Genomic DNA, 23,386 nt, shown 5'->3' with positions numbered 1-23,386 from the left:
TCTCATGTTTAGGTCATCACTCAATTGTACACTGAAGTGCCAGGCGCCATGTCAGATTCTGTGGCTCCAGATACATCAGGCACATTCTGAACGTACAAGTAGCTGACAACTATTTGGGGAAAACAATGTGTAAACCAACAACCACACACAACAGGATGGAACTGTATGCAAAAGTGTGACGGGATCCCCGAGGCGAGATGAACACTGGGGACATGGTCTAACTTTGCATGAAGCCCCTGGGAAGGTGTCTTACTGACTCCAGAGGTCCAACCTGGTTCAGAGTGCCATGGTGAGGATTTAGTCTGTGGTTCTTATACTCATGCTCCTGGATCAGAATCCTTGTCAAGGCTGCATAGGCATAGACGGAGAATGCTTTTGTGGTCATCTAGGGAAAATCAGTTCACCAGGTTCTCTGAAGCAAATGCTAAGGCACATTGTTTGAAAAGAGATCATAGGCTATTTCAGGATTCCAGTGATACTATGAAAGGTGTAAAAATGTTGTGATCCCCCAGGGCATTTCTGTTTATGTGGACAGAAACGAACGCAATCGATAATATTGGTGCTCAACCCAATAAGGAGAGGCATGTCAGAGAATCAGAATGTCAGGGCCAAGAAGGATTAGAAAGAGTATCTAATTCAACTCTGGATGATAGATAGTGAGATTGAGGCTTAGTAAGAACTGACTTGCCAAGGCGATGGTTGGTTAGTGGTAGAACAGGAAGTCAGTTTTAACCTAGCTGTATTTTTTTCTGAAAGGCAATATAATTTCATTCTCACGTTTCAATTTTAGTAAAATTTGAGTGAGATGAAATGCAAGCAAATGACCTGTTTCTGTATTGACATTTTTATATGAATAAAGCTTTCAATTTCTTTATCTTGGGCGTCTTATTTTGGAACTTGCAGCCCAAGTTCTAATTCTCTTCTCACCATCTTATCAGAATCAATGAGGAGGCAGAAGCAGCTTATTTCCTTGAAGCACAAAAGTCAAAGTGTTGGAATACTTAGAGTCACATTGAATTTAAGAGTACTTACAGTCCCGGATATTCAAAAGAGAAAGACAGGCCTGTGTCTGCCCGAGTAGGGTGATCCCATAGTGCCAAAATCTCACTCTCATCACAGTCCAATCTAATTGCAGGCTTGGGAGATGATAACAACAGTGATGCAATACTGAAATCATTTGTGGAACACTCCCTGTCTCCCCCCGCCAGGACTTCAGGCAGCACCAATGACATGCTCTGCAGCTTCTGCCTCCTTCTCAACTCTGAAATGCCCGGCCACTGGCACTAGTGAGCCAAACTCCTATGTGTCTGGCTCTCCATGTTCAAGGAGCTCAGAGCTGGAGCGTCCTGAAGTGAGCGGTGGTACAAGTTGGAGGACTGTAAAAGGCTTCCCCAGGACAGCAGAGCAGGGCTTCCAGAGGAGGGCAGAGCTGCTCCAAGACCTGCTGGGTGTGGAGAGTGGCTGATAAGGGTGAACAAGCAAGCACTGATTTAGAGAAAAATATTTGCAAGTCACTGGTGTCCCTGGCACCAAAATTCTGGTTCTGCCACCAACTCTGCATGAGGTCAGGCAAGTTCCTTACTATAGTTCATTGGTTTTAAAGGAACACCTCCCCCCCGGCCCCATTTTAAAAATCTCTGAAATTCCAATGTGTCTTGCAACTGGTGGAGTCTTACAGTTATAATTACCAAAGTTTTTAATTTCCTTTTGTGATGGTAAGTAAAAAATGGCATACCTTACAACCAGTGGCATGTCACATTTGATAACATTTAGTAGTATTTCTGATCTTCTGTTTGTAAGATAAAAATAATATTAAATTAAAATTTTAATATTTGAGGTTTAATGTAAGGGTTAGATTATATGATGTAAAGAAGAAAAAAAAAAAAAAAGGAAAGTATCCAATATCTAAGAGTGGCCTCAATGTAGATGCTAAATGATAACACTGTCTGTTGGCTGCCTGAGCCAGGCAGGGTCTGTTCCCAGTTTCTGGTTCATAAAGCTTACCTGGGAAAGTCAAATAAGAAAAATAGTTAGTATCTGTGGATTGTTGATTTGGTGCCAGAGAGCGTACCAGTTGATTTCATGGGCTTTGCTTCACTTTGTCTTACCATGCTCTAAGGATACAATGTCAAAGATTACACCTACCTGTCAAAGATCCCACAGTTAATGACAAAATGAGGACTTGAATACTTTCTCCGTGACAGCAATCCATGCTTTCCAACATCAAGCCTGATTACCACAAACCCTAGGAGTTCCCAGAATCCTTCCAGGCTCTGTACACCCGACCTCTGGGCTCTAAGAAAGGTGGATGATGGGCTTTTCCATGCATCTTAGGAAACTAGATTAATATGTTGAAACTAGGTGTTAGGAACTGGATGAGGACTAGCCCAGGTATTATAGAAAAGAAGCCTGCAAATGTGCCTAATCCTGACTCAACCTGAGATGGTTCCTGCCTCCTCCTGGTGTGAAGCGCCCACCGTGACAACCTCAAGTAGAAGCAAAGGGGGTGGGAAACACCCTCGGGGTTTTGTTACAATGGTTTGAACTCGAACAATCTCCTGATGGCTTCTCTGGGCCAAGGCCAACTGCAATGGTGTGTTCCTCACAAGTAGTCTATTCCCATTTCTGGGACTCCCTGAGGTGTATTCAATAATGCACTCCTCATTCTGAAGCAGATGGAAAAGTGTTTAAAAAGGTGCCAGGTTTATTTATGGAAGCATGAGATTGAATTTAAGAGATGCTCTTTGCCAATATGAAATGTGAACTCTCAAAACAGGAAGTGTGTTTTACTGCCTATTTATTTTATTGCCGTATCAGCTGCCCAGAGCCTAAGAATCCTTCCTCTCAGGAATTATTTATTTTCTAACTTCTGAACCAGAACATCTTGACCATCAGCCCTCAAGCTCCTTACTGCCAGATTCCCAACTACAAACATGTGCCTTGCTGTCTCTCAGAGGGGAGCCACTGAGGCTTCAGTGAAAAACATTTGGACTCTCGTATTTTGTACTGAGTCTTCTTTTTTTTCATGGAAGTAGAGATGTTTCAAGTAACTTGAATCAAATGACCAAGAGAATGAAAAAAATTAAAAGCCTCTTAGAGTAACAGAGGAATTATTGAATTTTCTCATATACCTCAAGATCCTCAATAATCAATATTTTGTCATTACCACTGAATCATTTGGAAGAGTTTAATGGCAGAAAATGAGAATCTAGATATACATAATCGAAAAGTGGGCTGGGGGGTGGCATCAAATGAATATGGAATAAAAAAAAAAAAAAAAAAGGACAGGGCTGCTGTGTAAGAGTTCTTCCACCTTTTAGGAAAACCCATCCCGCCTAGTCCACTAGAATAATCTAGACCATTTTAGTCGGAATGCTTCAGAAAAGGTACATTTTCACATGTGGACTTTACCTGCAAAGCTCAAGCCGCTAAACTCTCTCGGGCAAAAGACGTGTTACAATGGTGCCATCTTCTGGATACTCCCTGAAACACATCTTTTCTTCTCTCCCACTCAAAACTCCTCAATGGCTCCCCATTGCTGACAGAAACGAGTCTAAAATTTCTGCATTCAAGGCCTTTTACAATCTAGCACAAGTTTATTTTCAGGTGTCCTGACACTCCTTACCTGGGTATTATGCTCCACTCCCCGGGATAATTTCAGAATTTCCTGTCTCTTCCATCTCAAGCCCAGCATTAATTCAATGCAATAAACTGGTGGAGAATTACAAAGCAGTTGAGGGATTCGGGGCCGGAATCCCAGTAGGAAAAATGTGAGAAGGCAAGGGGTGTCCCAATATCCAATAACCAAATTATGTAGGACACCACGTGTTCATAACGACCTGCTCTGTGGTTATTTAGAAGGTTAAGTAGCAGAAAAGTGAGCGATAGGAAAACAGAAAAAAGCACAAACACACATACACGATATACATACTAAAATAAATATGAGAAACAGAGGCTAAATTCACAAAGGATCAAAATGTGCAAGTTAATGTCAACCACCATCATGTTAGTTCACCAAATTTAAAACGACTGGTTGTAAAATGACACTGGACCATGTTGGTGAGTATTTAGAAAATAGATCATCTCTACCCCTGTGCAGGGCAATTTGGGAATACTTGTCACAAGCTTTAGAAATCATTTACACTTTTACCTAGAAATTCTTTAAAAAATGTCTTTAGGATATTATCACAGTTTTTGTACTAAGCTATGCCCATTAGAATGATAACTACCACTGCAACATTAATTGTGATAGATAAAAAGTTGAAATGCATCACATGACTAACCACAGGATATTTGATATATTCATATGATAAATTTAAATAGCCATTACAATTGATATGTGACAAAATGTTTAGCACATATATACTGTTCATATTCTTTTATTTAGTGAAAAAATGGAAGACCGAAACCTTGCTTATTCTGTCTATTTTTGTTTTTAAAATATGTGCATAGAATAATAATCAGGGTTGCTCCAAAATATTAGTGATGTCTTACCCAAGTGGCAGCAATATGAGCGATATTTATTTTCTTTTTCTTTTGTAATGAGTCATATATTTCCTACTTAGTATATTTTTAATAAATAAAATGATGATTAAAAAATAATAAAAGCGAGGGGTGCCTGGGTGGCTCAGTGGGTTAAGTCACTGCCTTTGGCTCAGGTCATGATCTCAGGGTCCTGGGATGGAGCCCGGCGTTGGGTTCTCTGCTCAGTGGGGAGCCTGCTTCCCCCCCTCTCTCTCTTTCTCTGCCTTCCTCTCTGCCTACTTGTGATCTCTGTTTGTCAAATAAATAAATAAAATATTTTAAAAATAGTAATAATAAAAGTGAGACCCATATTAGGTTGTATCAGTACATAATTTTCAGTTTGACTGAATTTAGCTTGTCATACTTCTTTTGGTTTGGGTCAGTGCCTATTACAGTTCAAGGTCTCTGGGATGCTTAATAGTTCCCTCTTCACCAGGTCCCATGTGGGTGTGGATATAGTGAAATGGTGTCTGAATAATGCCAGGTAAATACTGTAGCTGAAAAAAAGTGTTTTGGAAAGCAACAAACATACCACTCTCAAGAGCCATAAAAATGGTTATGTATTTCAAACTAATAAGCCCATTAGAAGGGTTCCATCCAAATGACATCCTTCCCTTGACAGAAGAAAGGTATTCATGCTTCAAAATGTTCATTGCTGAGTTATCATTAGTAGTGAACAGTTTGCAAACAACTTAAAAATTCAGTTACAAGTAGTGGTTAACTAAATTCTGGGATAGACACTCAATGAAAACTTTAACTCTTAGCAAAGTTACAGAGCAGGATTTAAATGCCTATGGCATGACGGTGAGTGAAAAGTAAGTGGATTAAGACAGAGCTGGCTTCTCATGACTACAAGCATATAGAAGAAGTCTGTATGTGAGGAAAGAGGAAAAGGAGATAGTAAAGAAACGCTTAACAAAATAGTCTTGAATTTTGCTGTTTTTTAATTTGAAATAAAAGAAACCTATGCTAATGGTTGCAAATCTCCACCCCAGATGTGAGGCTAGAAAGCAAGCCCCACAGTTGTCCGGTGTGATGGAAAATTGAGACTCTTAAAGATGAAGAACAGAAGCCCTTCATCTCCATGGATGGCGTCCTAAGCAAGTCTGCTCATGGAAAACTCCATCCTCTGGTGGCTTTCTCAAAGGTTGTGTTTCGTCTACTAAAAATAATAGTAACAATAATAAAAATAACGATGCCTTAGCTCTGATGTCTCTGAGCAATACGTAGGGCTCTGACCTCCCACCCCACACTCTTTAACTCAGTGACTAGAGATTTTATAACAGGAACTCTGATATTCAGTTTATATAACTTAATCTGTTTGTAATTTTCTCTTATACAGAGACATCCTATTTTGCAGAGCAGTAGACCAACCCTCCCTAAGTGACCTGGAGCACCTAGATCCAAACAAGGGAAGAGAGATTTTTAAAAAGAGACAAATTGCCCTTTAATTGAAGGAAGAATGAGCCAGCTCCGTGCAGCGTTCTCTGGAACAGCAGATCCTCTGAAGACATGCTTCTGCTCTCAAAGAGGTTGGCCTGGCAACTCACTTACACACTCCACTTGGGGAAAATTCTTTTCAGCACTGGCCAAAATGCCGATCCAGGTTCCTTTGCCTAGCAGCCTTGAAAGCTTGCACACATTTACAGAAAATACTTTCAAATGACTCTGGAGTTCTGCTTTATGTTTCATGTTCCTTTGAACTTATTACCTCTTTACAATGTCTTGGACTATTAGTTTGGGAACATTTAAAGTTAATGACTATATGGAAAGTAAAACAACACTTTGATGTTGTCCAAGCCATTCATTTCTCTCTTTCATACACAGGAGGTTATAGAAGGCTGGCCGATGCCAGATCAAGTCATTTCAGGAATAAATAACTTATTTGGGGGTCTATATGGATTGTTGCTTGGGGGGGAAGGGGATAGATCAGCTCTGGAATGTCTAAGAGAACCAGAGCCATGATTAATGAGGGTCAACTTTAAAACTTGAGCACACACAGATAGGATTACTTCACACAGAACAGACTCTGTCTGACCCAGGCTTCCCCAGCAGGGCCCCCTGAGGTACATCATTCACAAATCTTGTTGGTTTCAGGGATATACTGACAGCAAAAAGAGATATGGAGAGGACCTCTGTGGACATAAGGGACAGAACCCAAAGTACCATAAAATGCAAAGATAATGGCTATTAAAGAAAGTTGGCCAATGTTTCTAGAAAGTCAAGATTCAAGTGTTCTGGTTGGGTGTCTTTCAGCAAAGTATAATGCACTTTTCCTGATAATAGTCATTGAAGTTTTTGTTGGTTTGCTTCTTATTTATATAGGTAAGAGCTTGGAAGCTATTTGTGGGATGGATTTCTCTGCAATGCATAGCAGACTCAGAAGCAGAGGTGGTCCCAAGGAAGCAGCGAGACAAAGAAAAAGGGGGAACTAACTGCTCGTCCTAGTATTCTTAGATATTTCCTGCATCTGAGGTTTCTGAAGTAGAAACAGAAACTATCCACAATATGCTGCCTTATCTTATGGAAAACCCAGCAAAGAAAAGAACAGGGATGGAATCTCTAAAACACATGAGACCCAGAAGGTATTCAGCAGAAACCCTAGAACATCGTTCCCTGTTCTCCTTTCCAACAGCTAAATAAACGTTTACATGTGTTAAAATTGTGTTAGGTTGTGTGTGGAAAACTGTAAGATGATGCTTTTTCTCATACAGCTTGTTATTTAAAAAACACAACTAACACTTGCATCTCATCATTGGGCAAGTATTTGTTGAGCATCTACTATATGTTTGGGGCTCATCTAGGCATGGAGAGACAATGGTAAAAACACAGATAAGATCCCAGCTCTCATGAAATGTGTATACAAGTGTAAGAAGACAGGCAATAAACAAATAATAGCAAATGAAAATTGGTTCCGTTCTTTAGAACGATGAAGGAAATAGAGAAGAGTGGTTTGGCAGATGGTGAGTGAAGATGGAGCCATGTAGACTGAGTGATCAGAGAAGAAATCCCACTAAGGAAGACATACGCCAGCCAGGACTGTTTCGAAAGAGCCTTAAAGAGAGGCAGGAGAGTGTTTGTAGGTAGGGAAACCACCTGCAAACATCATACGGCAAGGCCTGGCTTTGCTTCTTCAAGAAACAGAAATAAAGTCCCTGGAGCTTAGGTTGCCAGGAAGAGAGGGTGGAAGATGACTTCAGAAAGGTGTGTAGAGGTGAGCTCATATTAAGACTTTTTGGCTCTTAAAAAAAAAAAAAAAAAGACAGAGGATGGGCATTGAGCCTGGATGGCTCAGTCAGTTGTATCTGCCTCTTGATTTTGGCTGAGGTCATAATCTCACAGAGTTCTGAGATGGAGCCCCACCCCAGGCTCTGCCACCTGCCTAAGAGTCTCTCTCTCCCCCTCTTCTCCCTCTCCATCTGCCCCTAGCCCCACTTTCCCCCCACAAAAGCAAAACAAAACCTTTAGCCAGGGTAGGAACTTTCCGTTTTCTTTCAGGTGCAGCCAAAAGCCACTAGAAAGATTGACGCCCAGGAGTGACATAGGTGGTTTTTTTTTTTTTTTTAATTATTTTTATTAACATATACTGTATTATTTGACCCAGGGGTACAGGTCTGCTGAGTGAAATAAGTGACTTAGTTTTTGTGTGGAGATCACAATTACTGCCTTGCAGAGAATGGATGGTAGAAATAAGAAGGGTGGAAGGAGGGAAGAACCCAGGAGGTTGTGAATGCCTTGGGCAAGAAGTCATACAGGCTGGACTAGATGATAATAGGGAAGCCTTTGGTGTCCAGGCAGTGGAGACCACAAGCCTGTCCAACTTGCTGCAAAATCAGGTGGTGGGGCCACATTCTGAGACAGGAGCGGTGGGAAGGAACCGACTTAGAAATGCAATATTTTGGGGAAGCCACGTGAACTCAGAGTTGAGTTTGGAAGAGTTTTGGAGAAGAGGTGAACCTGAGCTGGATCTCTAAGAATGGGAAGAATTTGAATATATATTTAATGATGAGTTTCTGAGACTGATGTTAGAGTGTGACTTCACCAACTTCAGCCATAGTGATTTTTTTTTTTTTGCCATATCCAATGTACTTTTATGTACACATATATGTGGGGGTTTCTTTGTTTGTTTGTTTGTTTTGCTTGTTTTGCTATTGTTTTGGGGAGGTATGGAACAGAACCATGTCACCTTCCTCTTTGCCATCTTTGTCCTCGTCTGACTTGGAGCTGGTAGTGTTAGGCACAGAGTAAGCACTCAGCAAAGATTTGTTGAACAAATAACTCTATTCAGATTGTCTCATGGTTTGGATTTCTGGATTTCAACCTCTTGATTCCAATCTGTTGTGGGTTGAATGGTAACTCCCCAAAATATATATCTCCTCCTAACCTGTAAATGTGAACCTATTTGTAAAAAGGGTCTTACAGATGTGATTAAATTAGGGGTCTCAAGATGCGATCATCCTGGGTTGTCTGGGAGGTCCCTAAACCCAAAAACAAGCATCCTTGTAAGAAGAGGAGAAGACATAGACAGGGAAGTTCATGTGAAAACAGAAGCAGAGGTTGGACTTACGTTGCCACAAACCAAGGAAGACCAGAAGCCAGACGATACCTAAAAGCTGGAAGAAACAAGGAAGGCTTGTCTCCTAGAGCCATTGGAGGAAGCAAGGCCCTGCTGACACCTTGGTTTTGGACCTTTTGCTCCCAGAACCATGAAACAATAAATTTCTATTGTTTTAAGCCACCAAGTTTGTGATCATGTGTTATGCCAACTCTAGGAAATGAATATACAATCTTTATATCTAGCTCAGTGAAGCGTTCAGTGGGGAGCTCCCTGTCTTGTCTAGCAGGGCTAAGATGAGGGTCCAGTGGGTGAGTGAGGCACCCAGGCCACAGAATTTAAGGAGGCATTCACTCCAGCATGAGCCAGTGTTCCACCCCTGCAGCCTCAGGGATTATGCATTGGGGTGGGGGGCGGTTGACGTTTAGAATTCAAGACAAAGTTCCAGGTATATTTTCAGTTTAAGAAGGTTGAGGCGTTGTGACGGGAATCAAGACACTTCAGTATGCCCCTACAAATAAAATGTTCATAGAGAACTCGTTAGAGACAACAAGCCCCCAGGAGACTCTGTTCAGAGGGTTGGCTACAATTCCCAATCATTCAGACACCTCATTTTGAGAAAGGAATAAAGAGAAACAATCTCAGGCTGAATGGTAATTCTGTTAGCCTTCCTCTCGATTCTCCTGGGGTGCCAAGCACAGATGGCAAGGAGGAAAGCTGGGGAAATGCAGGAATTTCGGAGTGTGATAAAGAGGAGCCCAGAAAAGTGTTGGATAGAGAGAAATTTACAGACAAGAATCCAGCAAATGCAGGCTATCCTCGGCCAGCATGGTTATCAGTCCAAGTGGTGACTTGGTCCTGAGTTGTTTTCCCCCCAACCGCTCCCCAATGAAATAGAGTAACTGATTCCTACTGACGCAAATTAACCAGACAAGTAAGCTTTTATGTCTATATTTCTAGATTTTTTGACGAAGTTAGAAATTCCTCTAATTTTCAATGGAGCTAGAGTTGCCATTGTTGCAGTTGAAGGGATTTGTATTTTATTAACAGCTACTCAAAAAAAGACATAAGACAAAGATAGTCAGTAATACATACAATGAGCTAGATGATCTAATCTCTGATTATTTCATACATGATCTTCAATGCTAATCTTTTCCTATCCAACTTCCAAAAGGTCTCCAACTGGATGACCAAGAAGAAATACATTCATTGCCCTCAAGTCCATGATTAAGTGAGAAGAGGGAATTCCCTTATCTTTTGTCTTTTGTTTATTTTTTTCAAGTTCTTGTTTTTATGGAGAGACTTTGTACAAGTCAGTTTTGTCCAGTGATGTGAGTCTTCAAGTTGGCAGTGACCCCTCAGAACATCTTCTGGAACCAAATTGCTCATTTACAGAGGCAGCAACTGAGCCTCAGCCTGAAGAAGTGACTTGCCAAAGTCCTCAGCAATTAAACAAAGGAAGGCTTGTTGGACCCTGTTTTGCCCGTATTTTATTACATGTTTTATCAATGTTTTCTTTTTTTCTTCTTTTTTAAAGAATCCTTTTTTTTCTTTTTTTAAAAGATTTTATTTATTTATTTGACAGAGAGACACACAGTGAGAAAGGGGACACAAGCAAGGGGAGTGGGAGAGGGAGAAGCAGGTTTCCTGCAGAGCAGGGCGCCCTATGTGGGGCTTGATCCCAGGACCCTGGGATCATGACCTGAGCTGGAGGCAGAGGCTTAATGACTGAGCCACCCGGACGTCCCTTACCAACATTTTCTATCTTAAATTTCCTGATAGTCCTATGAGGTTGTCATTTTATAAGTGATAAGAACAAGATTCAGAACAAAGTGCATGTTGTCTTATAGCAAGCCTCTTCCTTTGTGGTCTTTCCTCCTCATCCATCTATTCACTCATTAGACATCTGCTCCAATGGAGGACAAACCTTAAGGATGCCTCCATGTTTCCTGCCCCTCTGATATTCACACCCTCGTGCAATGTCCTTCTCTTGAGTGTGGGTGGGAACTGTGACTTATTTCCAAACAATAGAATATGGTAAAATTGATGAGATGCCACTCACATGATGTAAGATTCTGTCTTGCTAGAAGACTGACACTAGAAATGTTCTCCCGTAATCTCAATGCAGGGTGATACATTCTATACCAATTTTTTAAGCTTATGACCATGAACAGGAAAGATAAAAAAGAGCAGTGACTCCCTCTCCTCTCCCCTGTCCTCAAAGGCTCCTTTCCCTATATATCACCCCTTTCTCAGACACTTCCAATGGAAATGTCAAGATTGATGACAACCCAGAGTGACACTTCTATTTTCAGCAAGATATGGTCAGAAATGTGCTCCCCTATATCTAGGAGTTCCCTCTCCTTCTCTGGCAGGTGGTATAGAAATTTTGTGGACTGCCCAGAAGTTGGAGTATATGTGATACTGGAGTATATGTGATAGTTCTGTTGGTGTAGTAAAGTGTACACTTCCACACCTGGTTCCTAAAGTCCTCTGCAAAGTCCTTCAGAGAGAATGGTTTTCAGACAGAATGAAGAGGATCTGATGGAAGATTCCAAGGCCCTGGAAGATGGAGAGATCCTGGGTCCTTAAACATATGGAAGGACATCCATTACACAACCATCTCACTATGGGATAAGCAAGACATAAACCTGTGTAGTCTTAATCACTGGGATTTGGTTTGCTTATTACTGTAATTAGTCTACAGGGAAATTGAATTTTAACTGGTATCAAAGATAATTAAAAAGATAGGACCAATGGATGGAGACCTTTCTCATCATTGTGTGTAGCATTTTTGAGAGCTCCAGGATCCTCAAGTTAAACCTCGGTGAACATATCAACCCCTGGGGGCTCTGAGGATAGGAACAATGACACGGATGGAGTCTGTACCCACAAATAGCTCTTTGCCCTCCTGTCTAGGGAGTAATAACGCCAGTGCTCCAACCTTCCCATCAACATGGGTTCTCTCTTCCTAGCGAGCCCATAGTCCAGACTTCCCAGTTCATTTCTAGCTGGTTTCTAGGACTATACTTTTGGGGTGAGGCCCTTTCCAAGGGCTATTATAAACTCTGGGAAAAAGGCCAGAATGTTTCATATTGTAATGGAAAATAATCCTTCCACCCTCAATCTGCACATTTTATTTAAGGTGTGAAAAATGCTTTCCCAGCTTCAGCCAGGAGCATTCAGGTCTCCATGGGGACCTGGGCTGAGAGGGGTGGGGGGCAATGATTAGGTGAGGGAGAAAACCCTCCCTGCAGCAGTTTTCAGAGAAGCAGCAAGTGTGTAGTCAGAGGAAAATAAGACTTGACCTCCAGTCTGGTTCGTATTACATGTCTCTGCCTCACCCTGGTGCCCAGAAGCTCCAGCTCACACTTGGCCCGGGACCAAGGAGCAGTGAATGGAGGGGGACCCCTGGTGTGGACTTGGAGTTTAGAAGATGTAATGCTGCATTGGGAGGCTGATTGGATCATCAGGCCAAGGGCAGGTGAGAAAAAGGGACCCGATCCAGGTTAGCACTTGGGGAGAGTAGACTAACACTCAGACCCTTAGGTTTGAGAGTTGTCAAGGAAGCTAAAAAATCAAATCATTTTCAAAGGGACAAAATAACAGAGTACTTTGTTGGGTGATGTGTGCAGTGGGTTAAGTTTAATTCTTTCACAATTCTGGATCCTTATGTAAGTACTTCATTATTATGTTTCCTTAAATATTTGTGATTAATATTATACCATTTCCAGCAATGGTTTCCTGGTGACTAGATAATTAATTATACAATACTTAAATTTGCAGAAAAAGTCTGTCAGATGCAATGATGTGATATTTGTTGGCTACTAACATGGTGATCTTATCCTAGATCTTTTTAAACATCTTTCAAAATTGTAAATGAATCATTAGCCATGTTCTAAGAAATTCATTAATTTTTAAAATATGATTTACTTTAGCATCATTAATTTGCAACTTTGTTTTATTATCTTATGAAGTAATGTCGACATTTTTGAATTAATGATCTGGTATTTTTTAAAATATTGAGTATCTGGCTCCAAGATACAGACCAACTAGTAAAGCTTCCATTGTGATTGTAAGACAACCATAGCCCAGAAAGCTTACTTCACAATTCAAGGTCTACTAGGGAAAAGCAGAGCTGGGATTCTCTACTGTAGGACACACTATTTTCCCCTGACTTTGGGCAAGCCAGTTAAAACATTAGGGCTTTTTCCTCAGAAATGAGTTTTTCTCAAGTCTTCCACATTCACCCCATCATTCACCCTACCAGGAAAGGTTGTCTCATCCTGGTCCACATTGATTTTCCTTTTTTATAACATGGGTAGAGCACCCTTCATCAGTTATTTTCAGTTAGACATTTAACCAGATATTTCTCCAGTGGTCTGTGAACACATCCTCCTCATCTGAGAAGGGCTGACACTTGACAATACCATCCACTACCTACCTACTGCATATCAAGCACTTGCAAGGTATTTTATAGGCATAATATAATTTGATCCTTATGACTAATTTATGGAGGAAAGAATATTAGCTCCATTTTTCAAATGAGGAGGTGGAAAGTCATAGAGATAAAGTTCCTTCCCAGGGACCACATATCTAGCCCATGCTGGGATCCATCAACTCCACAGTGGCATAAGCCATTTGTGTCCAACTTGATTCCTCTTTTCCCCCTACTTTCTCTACATCTAATCCATCAGTTAGTTCTGCTGGTTTTTACCTCAAAATAGATCCTGCATCTAAACATCTCATACCATCTCCTCTGTTATGATCCTAATACAAATCACTTATGCTTCTTGATGTAATCAGAAAATTCATTCTCTACACAATAAACTGACCTTAAAAAATCTTATGACGGGACGCCTGGGTGGCTCAGTTGGTTAAGCAGCTGCCTTCGGCTCAGGTCATGATCCCAGCGTCCTGGGATCGAGTCCCACATCGGGCTCCTTGCTTGGCGGGGAGCCTGCTTCTCCCTCTGCCTCTGCCTGCCATTCTGTCTGCCTGTGCTCGCTCTCTCTCCTCTCTCTCTGACAAATAAATAAAATCTTTACAAAAAAAAAATCTTATGACAAAGTCCTAATGGTTCCCCATTTTGTCTTATACATTTTGTCTCCTAGCCAATGATGCCCTGATGACCCAGCCCTTACCTAATTTTCCTAAATTTCCTAATTTTCCTAAATTTTACTAAATTTACCTAAGTTTCCCAATTTCAATGGGTATATTTTATTTAAGGTATGTGTTATGGGTGAATTGTGCCCTCCCCCTTAAATTCTTATGTAGAAGTCCTAACACCCTGTACCTCAGAATGTGACTGTGCTTGGAGAGAGAGCCTTTAGCAAGGAAGTTAATGTAAAATGAGACCATATCAGTACTCCATAATTCTCTCCAACTGGCATCCCTACAAGAAGAGTAGATTAGGGTACAGAGAACATACACAGTATGGTGACTATGTGAGGACACAGGGAGAACCAATATGAGATAGACAGATAAGAGGAGATTTTATTATAGGAATTGGCTTACATGATTTTAGAGGAGGAGAAGTCCCATGATCTGTCACGTACAAGCTGGAGAAATGGGAAAGCCAGTGCTGTCATTCAGTCTAAGTCCAAAGGTCTGAGAATGGGAGAATAGAGGGTAAGGGCTGATGGTGTAAGTCCTGGTCTGAATGTGAAAGCCTGAGAACCATGAGTACCCACGTCTGAAGGAGAAGATGGGTGTCTCCGCTCAAGCAGAGAGAGTGAATTCTCTCTTCCTCCACATTTTTGTTGTATTCAGGCCCTCAACATACTGGATGATACCCCCTAGTGATGGTGAGAGCAATCTACTTTACTCAGTCTACTGATTGAAATATGAATCTCTTTCAGGGACACTTTTATAGACACACACACAACAATAATCATTTGACCAGCTATCTGGGCATCCCTTAGCTCTCTCAGGTTAACACATAGAATTAACTATCACACAGCCCTAGCAAACTAATATAGTCTAAAAAATTCTTACCCAGAAGCATTCAGGTCTCCATGGGGACTTGGGTAAGAGGATAGGGAATAACAGTTAGGGGAGGGAGAGAACCTACCCCTTCACTGAAGCATCAATTTTCCCAGCTTCCCTCAAGCATGCATGTCCAGCTTCCCTGGCTTCCTTTCTTTCTTGAGCTTACTTAACCCATTCCTGATTTTTTCCTTAATGGAATGATCTCTTTGGCTATTGAACTTGGCAAGAGTGCCTTCCTCTTTTAACTCAAGTACCAGTGAGACTTTTCACCTAATCCAGTTAGCCTCCCACCACTGTTTTGCTTTTGTTTTCCTTCATAGCACTTTTTACTCTCCAATGTTATTGATGTATTTATTTCATGAACTGTCTCCTCTGACCAGTTTCATAAGAGCCCAGTGTCCGATTCATAAGTAGAAGCTCATTAAATCTTTGTTCAATGAGTGAATAGATAGGTTTGTCTCTAACTCCTTTAAACCTTATTTATCTCTATTCCCCTGTCTCAATATAGAGCTTATCACAAAGTATATTCTCAATAAAAGCCACATAAATTAAACAGACTCACTAATAAACACTGCATGGATGTTGAATGAATAAAATTAAGAACATGTTTTATATATATATCTCATGCCTATAAGTCTCTTCCTTTATGACTTTGAAGTTGGGAAGAAATATGAACAGAAAGGAAAAAAAATCTGTTCTTAATAAACCAGAATATTGAATTTTTGCCCAGGGTGTCAGGAGATATGTGAGAAAGTGATCTGGAGGGTCACAGAGCCAAACTGAGGTCCTGTCTTAGTCCTTTCCCAGTCACCAACATCATCCCGGAGCATTCCTAGAACAATTTGCCTATCTCTGTTTAAAATTGGAAATTGATTAATTCCTTATTTCCAGTATAAAAAGGAATCTGAACTCTAAAGAAGGCCATCAATATGTTCAAATATCTTAAAGCACTAGATTGAAGATAAGACCATATGCTGTAGCCATATCCCCAGGCCACTTTAACTTCTGTGAGAACCACTACTTTGCTACTGACTTCAATCCTTTGTTTCAATTCTCCATTCAATTAGAAGACAAATTTGATATACTCAAGTTTGTAGAATGAAAAAAAATGTGACAGAGACTGGATGGATGGTCACCATTCTTGCTTCCCCTTCTGGGCACACAGGCAAATCACTTTTCCTGGCTCTAATTTAGAAAAGATCAGTCCCCAGTACTAGTGTTTGACCATAGAATGTGAGTAGAAGTGTCATGTATCACTTCTAGATTGAGACAGTCAAGGACTTCGCAAAATCTTCTCTCCTACTTCTTTTTTCCATAGGGATTTTAGAGACCAAGTGCGATGGTTGCCGTTCCTTAAGTTGGAAGATATCTGGGCCCCAAAATGACTTCATGGAACAGAAACTAAGGCCAACAAGAATTAGACTATTTCACATTGGCAAGAAAAATACTTCCATTATTAATATTATTATACTATTATTACTACTAATATTATTATTCTATTATTAATGGTACTTCTACTATTTTGAGTCACTGACATTTTGGTATTGTTTGTTATAGCAGCTTTATGGTACATGTTCTTAATAATATAAATAAAGGGACTTAATAGGATTCCTTGGGTTGATTCTGTTTAGTGTTTAGGATTATGGATATTTTTATTTCAGGATATATTAAGAATTTTCAATGGAAGTGTCTTATTATTATGAGTAATAGCAACTTAATGAACCATGGTGTTAAATGTTTTGGAATACAGTAAGATTATGTATCCCTCAAATTTTTAATTTAATATTTTAACATTATATTTACATGCATAAATCCATATTGATTTAATATATATTATGAATGGGATCCTGATCATCTTGAAGTCATGAAGAAAACCCATTCCCTGGTTGGAGGAAGGGAGATAATGACTTTAAGATTTTAAGAAGTCAGGGCATACAGTGAAGATGGACAGGAAATGCTGTCTTAGCCCAATAGACCTCATAAAGGGCTACCATAGTCCAGGATACATCCACATACTGATGCCAGCAACATGAGGGAAGCTCACACCTAGGTCACTCTGTAGTTCATCTTATACTTCTCTCCTCCCTTCATTAGTTCTTTTTTTTTTTTTAATTTTATAAACATATATTTTTATCCCCAGGGGTACAGGTCTGCGAATCGCCAGGTTTACACACTTCACAGCACTCACCATAGCACATACCCTCCCCAATATCCATAACCCCACCCACCCTCTCCCAACCCCCCTCCCCCCATCAACCCTCAGTTTGTTTTGTGAGATTAAGAGTCACTTATGGTTTCTCTCCCTCCCAATCCCATCTTGTTTCATTTATTCTTCTCCTACCCCCTCAACCCCCCATGTTGCATCTCCTCTCCCTCATATCAGGGAGATCATATGATAGTTGTCTTTCTCCGATTGACTTATTTCGCTAAACAGCCCTTCATGAGTTCTATGATTACCACGAATCAGTTGTTTCTTTTCTCAAACCTGCTTATATTGTGAGTAGTAATAGCAGGTAGTTGTACCTGCTATTATACTTATATAATGTAATTAAGGTTTTATAAAAGTTCAAAATATCAACAGAAAAAGCAAATTGTTGTTTCAATGAAAACTAGATAAACTAGATAAAAACTAGATAAAGGAAACTAAAGGAAACTTTAGTTGAATTTGGTATCTTTAAGGCAAATGTCAAAGAGAACGTGTGTATGTCTGTATGGGTGTGTCTATTGGGTGGAATTGTATCATTTAAATTTCCCTGTGTAATAAACCAACAAAAATGTTATACATTAAAACAACAACCAATTATTTAGCAAATTATTCTGCATGTCAATAATTTGATTTGGACTCAGTAACATTTCTCCTGGGTCAAGTTGACCGATCTTGGGCTTGTTTATGTAGCCACAATTTGTGGGTGAGTTGACTGAAGACAGTCCAGATGACAGGAGCCCCTCTCTGGATGGTCTTGATCTTTTATCCTCCACGTGCTAGCCCAAGGTGTACATGAGGCTTCAAGGTGCCAAAAGCTTCAGGAAGATAAGCCTTAATGCACAAGTGCCTTTCAAGTCTGTTCACGTGTTTGCTCTTATTGTACCATTGGGCAATCCAAATCATACAGTTTAGGCCTTTTGTCAGCTTGAGACATGAATATTGGAAAAATGAGAATGAATCTGGGCCAGAACCACAATTATCCCACCATAAGAGGAATAATCATAGGAGTTCTTCACTTAAGTCATTGTACAGGTGTTTTTAATTTCTTGTTCCATTTTAAAAAAAACAAAAAATCCTGAATAGATAAATAGATAACATGGCAACACTTAATGTAAAAAGATATGTGTGTATATATATATGCGTGTGTGTGTGTGTTGTGCAAGTGTGTGGTATTATATACATTAATGTAATACATAATAACAGAAGTAACATAATAGAAGTGACTTTCGATAATAATATATACTTAAGATAATAATATATGTAGTACATATAATTTTATTAAATAACTTCTATACCATCACACAATTAAAAGATATAATTCAAACTGGGGAAATACATTCACCAAATGGGAAAGGCAGTGGTTTACAGCTCTTACTGTAATATGTAATATGGCCTTGCCAAATTAATTTTTTTACACTTTCTGTATTTAGTTTTTAAAATTATGATAGTAGTTAGTTGTTGTTGAAGAAAATTATGTTATATATATATACAAATGCAACATGAATCAATCCTTTACCACCTTAATATTTATAGATATATTAAAATACTCCCAATTGTTTTTCATTAAAATTCAATTATATTATATGTATTAGTCAGCCAATTACTTTTTCTGCTTGACAATATATCATAGCTATTCCTACAAGTCAGTAATATAGAACTGCTATTTTTTTCTAGAATTTTTACATATACATGCATTTTATATGAATGGCAGCATCTCCATATGTTCATTTCATTTATTGTGATAAAATATGTATAGCCTAAAATTTACTATCTCACCATGTTTAAGTGTACATATAGCTCAGTACAATAAGTACACTCTTATTGCTACACAACTATCATCACCATCCATCTGCTGGACAAGTTCCATCTTATAAAACTAAAACTTTGTACTCATCAAACAATAATTTCTCCCTCCATGCTCCCTGTTGCCCCTGGCAACCACAATTCTACTTTGGGCCTCTATGATTTTGACTCCTCTAAATATTGCGCATATGTGAAATCATGAGTATTTGCTTTTTGTTTTTTGGGTTTTTCTGTGACTGACTTACTTCACTTAGCATAAGGTCCTCAAGGTTCATCATGTTACAACATATGTCAGAATTTCCTTCCTTTTTAAGGCTGAATAACATTCCATTGTATGTATATCTCACATTTTCCTCATCCGTTCATCTGTTGATGGACACTTTGGCTGCTTCCACATTTTAGCAATTGTGAATAATGCTGTTCTGAACATGGCTGTACAAATATCTCTTTGAGACTCTGCTCTCAATTCTTTTCAATCTACCTAGAAGTGAAATTTCTGGATTATATAATAATATCATTTTTAATTTTTTGAGGCCATCATTACTTAATTTTGGAATTCAGCAGTTTTACCAAAGTATATCTGGTTATTTGTGCATGTATGGTTTTCCCTTATTCTTTTTAATCTGTGATGTAAGAACTTTTTTACTGTAAGGATTTCCCCCTGTTTTTTTGTTTAATTACTCTTTCCTTCTATCCATCATTTATTACCCTCCGGGAATTCTGATATTCACACATTAATGCTTTTGATTTTGTTTTAAAACTTCTTGTCTTTTCCTGCATGGCTTCTTTTTGTATCTTTGGCTTATATTAGAGCTATTTCTCCACTGGATAAAATGAAGCCTCAGCCATTACTGTGCTTTCTTTCAAGGCATTCTACAACATTAAAAAAAATTTCAATCACTTCAACTTTTTAACTTTTTTCAAATTATTATTTATTTCATTCAACAGTTGTATTTTTATGAGTCTGTTTCTAGCTGTTATTGTATTTACCAGTATAAACTAAGTTACACTGCAGCGAAAATGCCAGGGTATTTCTCTCTGATTATCTTATGTTTAGCATGAGCTAGCAGAAGGCTCTGCTTCTCACAGCGATTCAGAAACAAGAGTAACAGAGGCTCCCCTTTCTTAAACTGGCCCTCCTTTAGGACAAGTCTCCAAGATTTGCCACAGCAGAGTAAAAGAGAAAGAGAGAACTATGCAAAGCTAAATCAAATCTTTCGCTTCCATATTATTGGCTAGATACGGCCACAGGGCTCCACCTACCTACATGGAAGCAGAAAAGCCCAGATTTCCATGGGCTCAGAGAGGAAGGAGAACCTGTTATTAATAAGCACTAACAATGTCCAGCTCTGAAACTTCAGACTAACAGTGGAGAATCGGGCAGATTGTGGAATATATGGATATTGATAACGGAAATAGTCACAAATCCATTCAAGGGTTTATGTAGGATGGAAGATATATTCCAAACTATTTATGTATAGTAAAAAATCAGATCTGAAAAAAGACTAAACTAGAAGGGTAGTAAAACTACAAATATTTTTAAATAATAAAATAGTATGAAAGCATAGTTTTTTCTAAGAATCTTTAATGATATGGTAAAAAGGTTTAGTATTTAATGTTAACTGACAAAAAAATTTGTTTTCCATACAATACCAATTTTTATTTTAAAATATATACAGTATGAGAGAAAAGTTATACAATATTAATTGTAATTGTCTCTGTCTACATGCTTACTCATTTCTGTGTCTTCTGGTTTCTTTTATACTAATTTGTCACATTTCACATTTTCAATGATGAATTTCTTTTAGATTGGAAAAAATACAATGCTTAAAAAAAAACTAAGATGTTCCTAATAATGTATCTTAAGTACACATATATCAACTAAGGTCAACATTTAACTGTTAATTTCCATATGGTAAAGGACAATTCTGGCAATGTTATTAATTACTGCTTAGCATTTTTCTCACCATTTATTCAATTATGGTTATAGTTATTTGTGTCTGCAGTAATTCAATAAAAATATTTTTATGACAAAAATGCAAGAATATATCCCATAAGAATATTGGTAGAAATGCTGTTAGGTTGTTGAATTATGTGACTTTTTCTCTATTTAAAAAATTCTTATTATATGTTGTTGTGCATTTATAATAAGTCAAATTTTATTTGGAAAAAAATGGTAAAACAGATCTTCCTTGACTTATGTTGGGGTTTATGTCTGGATAAGCCCTTCGTAAGTTGAAAATAAATCAATGAAAAAATGCCTTTCCTATACCTAACCTACTAAACATCATAGCTTAGCCTGGCACTAACTTCAATGTGCTCAGAACACTTCCATTAGCCCACAGTTAGGCAAAATCATCTAAGATAATGCCTAATTTATGATAAAGTGTAGTTTATTGAAAACTGTGCTGAAAATGAAGAACAGAGTAGTTGTATGGGCCCAGAATGATCGGCAAGTATATATGTTGTTCATCCTTGTGATCATGTAGCCAACAGGACCTGCAGCCACAACCACCATCCTGGTTCGCAAGAGAGGATCACACCACGTATCTCCAGCCATGGAAAAGACCCGAATTCAAAATTCAAAACACGATTTCTCCTGAATGCGTATAGCTTTCACACTACTGTGAAGCCAAGAAATAGTAAGTTGGACCATCATTAAGTCCAGGACTGTCTGTGTTTGGAAAGGTAATTGCATTTAGCCAGAAGATAATCTTTATTAGAAATATTCTACCCAAAAAAAAAAAAAAAAAAGAAATATTCTACCTAAACAAAATACAGAATTCTCCTCTAAAAGAAGTCTAGAATCATCAAATTTGTATCATAAATTATCCTAACGTTATCCTTAGATGCTTAATTAGTTAATTAATTCAGGTTTTCAATATCCCACCAATATTTATTAAGTGACTATCTCTGTGGCAATCCTAGTACTAGGGATTGGCTTTTTAAAAATGTATTAAGACAAAGTCCATGCCTTTGGGGACCTCATAGCCCAGTGGGGGAGAAGGGCAGATAGAATGACAAATAATTACAAACTAGTATGCTCAAATGCAAATATATCCTAAACAGAGACTAGAAAGGGAACAAAGAAGCAAGCAGGGCAGAGCTTGCGGGAGGAAAGAACCATAAAGAAATTATTCCAGGGTGGGGCTCCTGGTGGCTCAGTGGGTTAAAGCTTCTGCCTTCAGCTCAGGTCATGATCCCAGGGTCCTGAAATTGAGCCCCGCATCGGGCTCTCTGCTCAGAAGGGAGCCTGTTTCCTCCTCTCTGTCTGCCTGCCTCTCTGCCTACTTGTGATCTCTCTCTGTCAAATAAATAAATAAAATCTTAAAAAAAAAAAAAAGAAATTATTCCAGGGGTTAGAGGATAGGGTGGGGCCGGAGAGCTTTTCGCTTAAGCTGCAATTGATATCAGGCTTTGAGTGATATTTGTTGGGGAGTCCTTAGTTCCAGAAAGTTCCAGAAAGAACCATAGATTAAAGATTTTGAAAAACAACAAAATTTTCCCATCTTTCTTAATTCAACTAATACATACAGCTAATAACTTGTTTTGAAAGAGGCAGAAACATGAGTCACCTGGAATTAGACCCACAGAGTGGACATTCCCAAAACACCAGCTACTTTGCATCTCATTCTCTATTCTGATTTAGGGGGAAAAATCTCCAAATTCTAAGATAAAAGATATTTAAACACTGCCAACCTCAGAAGGTGTCAGGAAGAAGCTATGCCTTTCTTTCACTAAACTGGAGGCAGCCCTCAAGACCCTTGACTCACCTCAGACAGTGAAGGCTTTCTGGCAAACGTGCCTGCATTAGGACATGGGAGTGAGGGATGTTGGGACCCCTTGGCTTCCACTCCCCTCGGTGACAAGTTATTTTCTTGAACTTATTGCATTTAAAGATGTTCTTTCTTATCATTTGTAGAAAATTTTACAACAGCCAAAGAGAAAGTGTCTTGGACTCCACATTCATCAATAGCTTGCTTACATGGAAAGTTGTATTTTGTAAAAAGTGACTCATGTGTTTATGTAAGCATATCTAAGTGTTCATGCTGTCCAGTGTGGCAGCTCACGATAAATCTTTTGAACAAATGTTTTTTTGCATTTCTACACATGTAACACATAGAGTTGCAACTGAAATAATAATTTACATTTTCAGATGTTTCGTCTTTCCAAGCTAATTGACTTCCTGAGCTGGGACTCTGACGAAATCTCTTATGCCAAATTCTCCCAGTGCCAAAACTACTCCCTAGTAGGGTGAGACCCATTTGGAAGTTGCATTAAAACTTCTTAAGGCTTCCAGGCAATGA

The 23,386-nt window shown here is 39.0% G+C and overlaps 1 long non-coding RNA gene across 2 annotated transcripts; it reads left to right on the top strand.

Annotated features, from left to right (window-relative positions):
* Positions 1–7,924: 7,924 nt before the first annotated feature.
* LOC125108240 (uncharacterized) lies at positions 7,925–21,796 on the top strand. 2 transcript variants are annotated; one of them, XR_007129846.1, is made up of 3 exons: positions 7,925–8,069; positions 12,436–12,563; positions 21,569–21,796. It is a non-coding gene; the product is annotated as an uncharacterized LOC125108240 (long non-coding RNA). The 2 variants fall into 2 exon arrangements; XR_007129845.1 differs by lacking the exon at positions 21,569–21,796 and adding an exon at positions 16,389–16,521.
* The last annotated feature ends 1,590 nt before the right edge of the window (positions 21,797–23,386 follow it).

This window comes from Lutra lutra, chromosome 9, assembly GCF_902655055.1.
Source record: "Lutra lutra chromosome 9, mLutLut1.2, whole genome shotgun sequence".
Lineage (NCBI taxonomy): Eukaryota > Metazoa > Chordata > Mammalia > Carnivora > Mustelidae > Lutra > Lutra lutra.
Note: the sequence above shows the minus strand (reverse complement) of the source record. Positions and strands in the feature narration are given on the sequence as shown.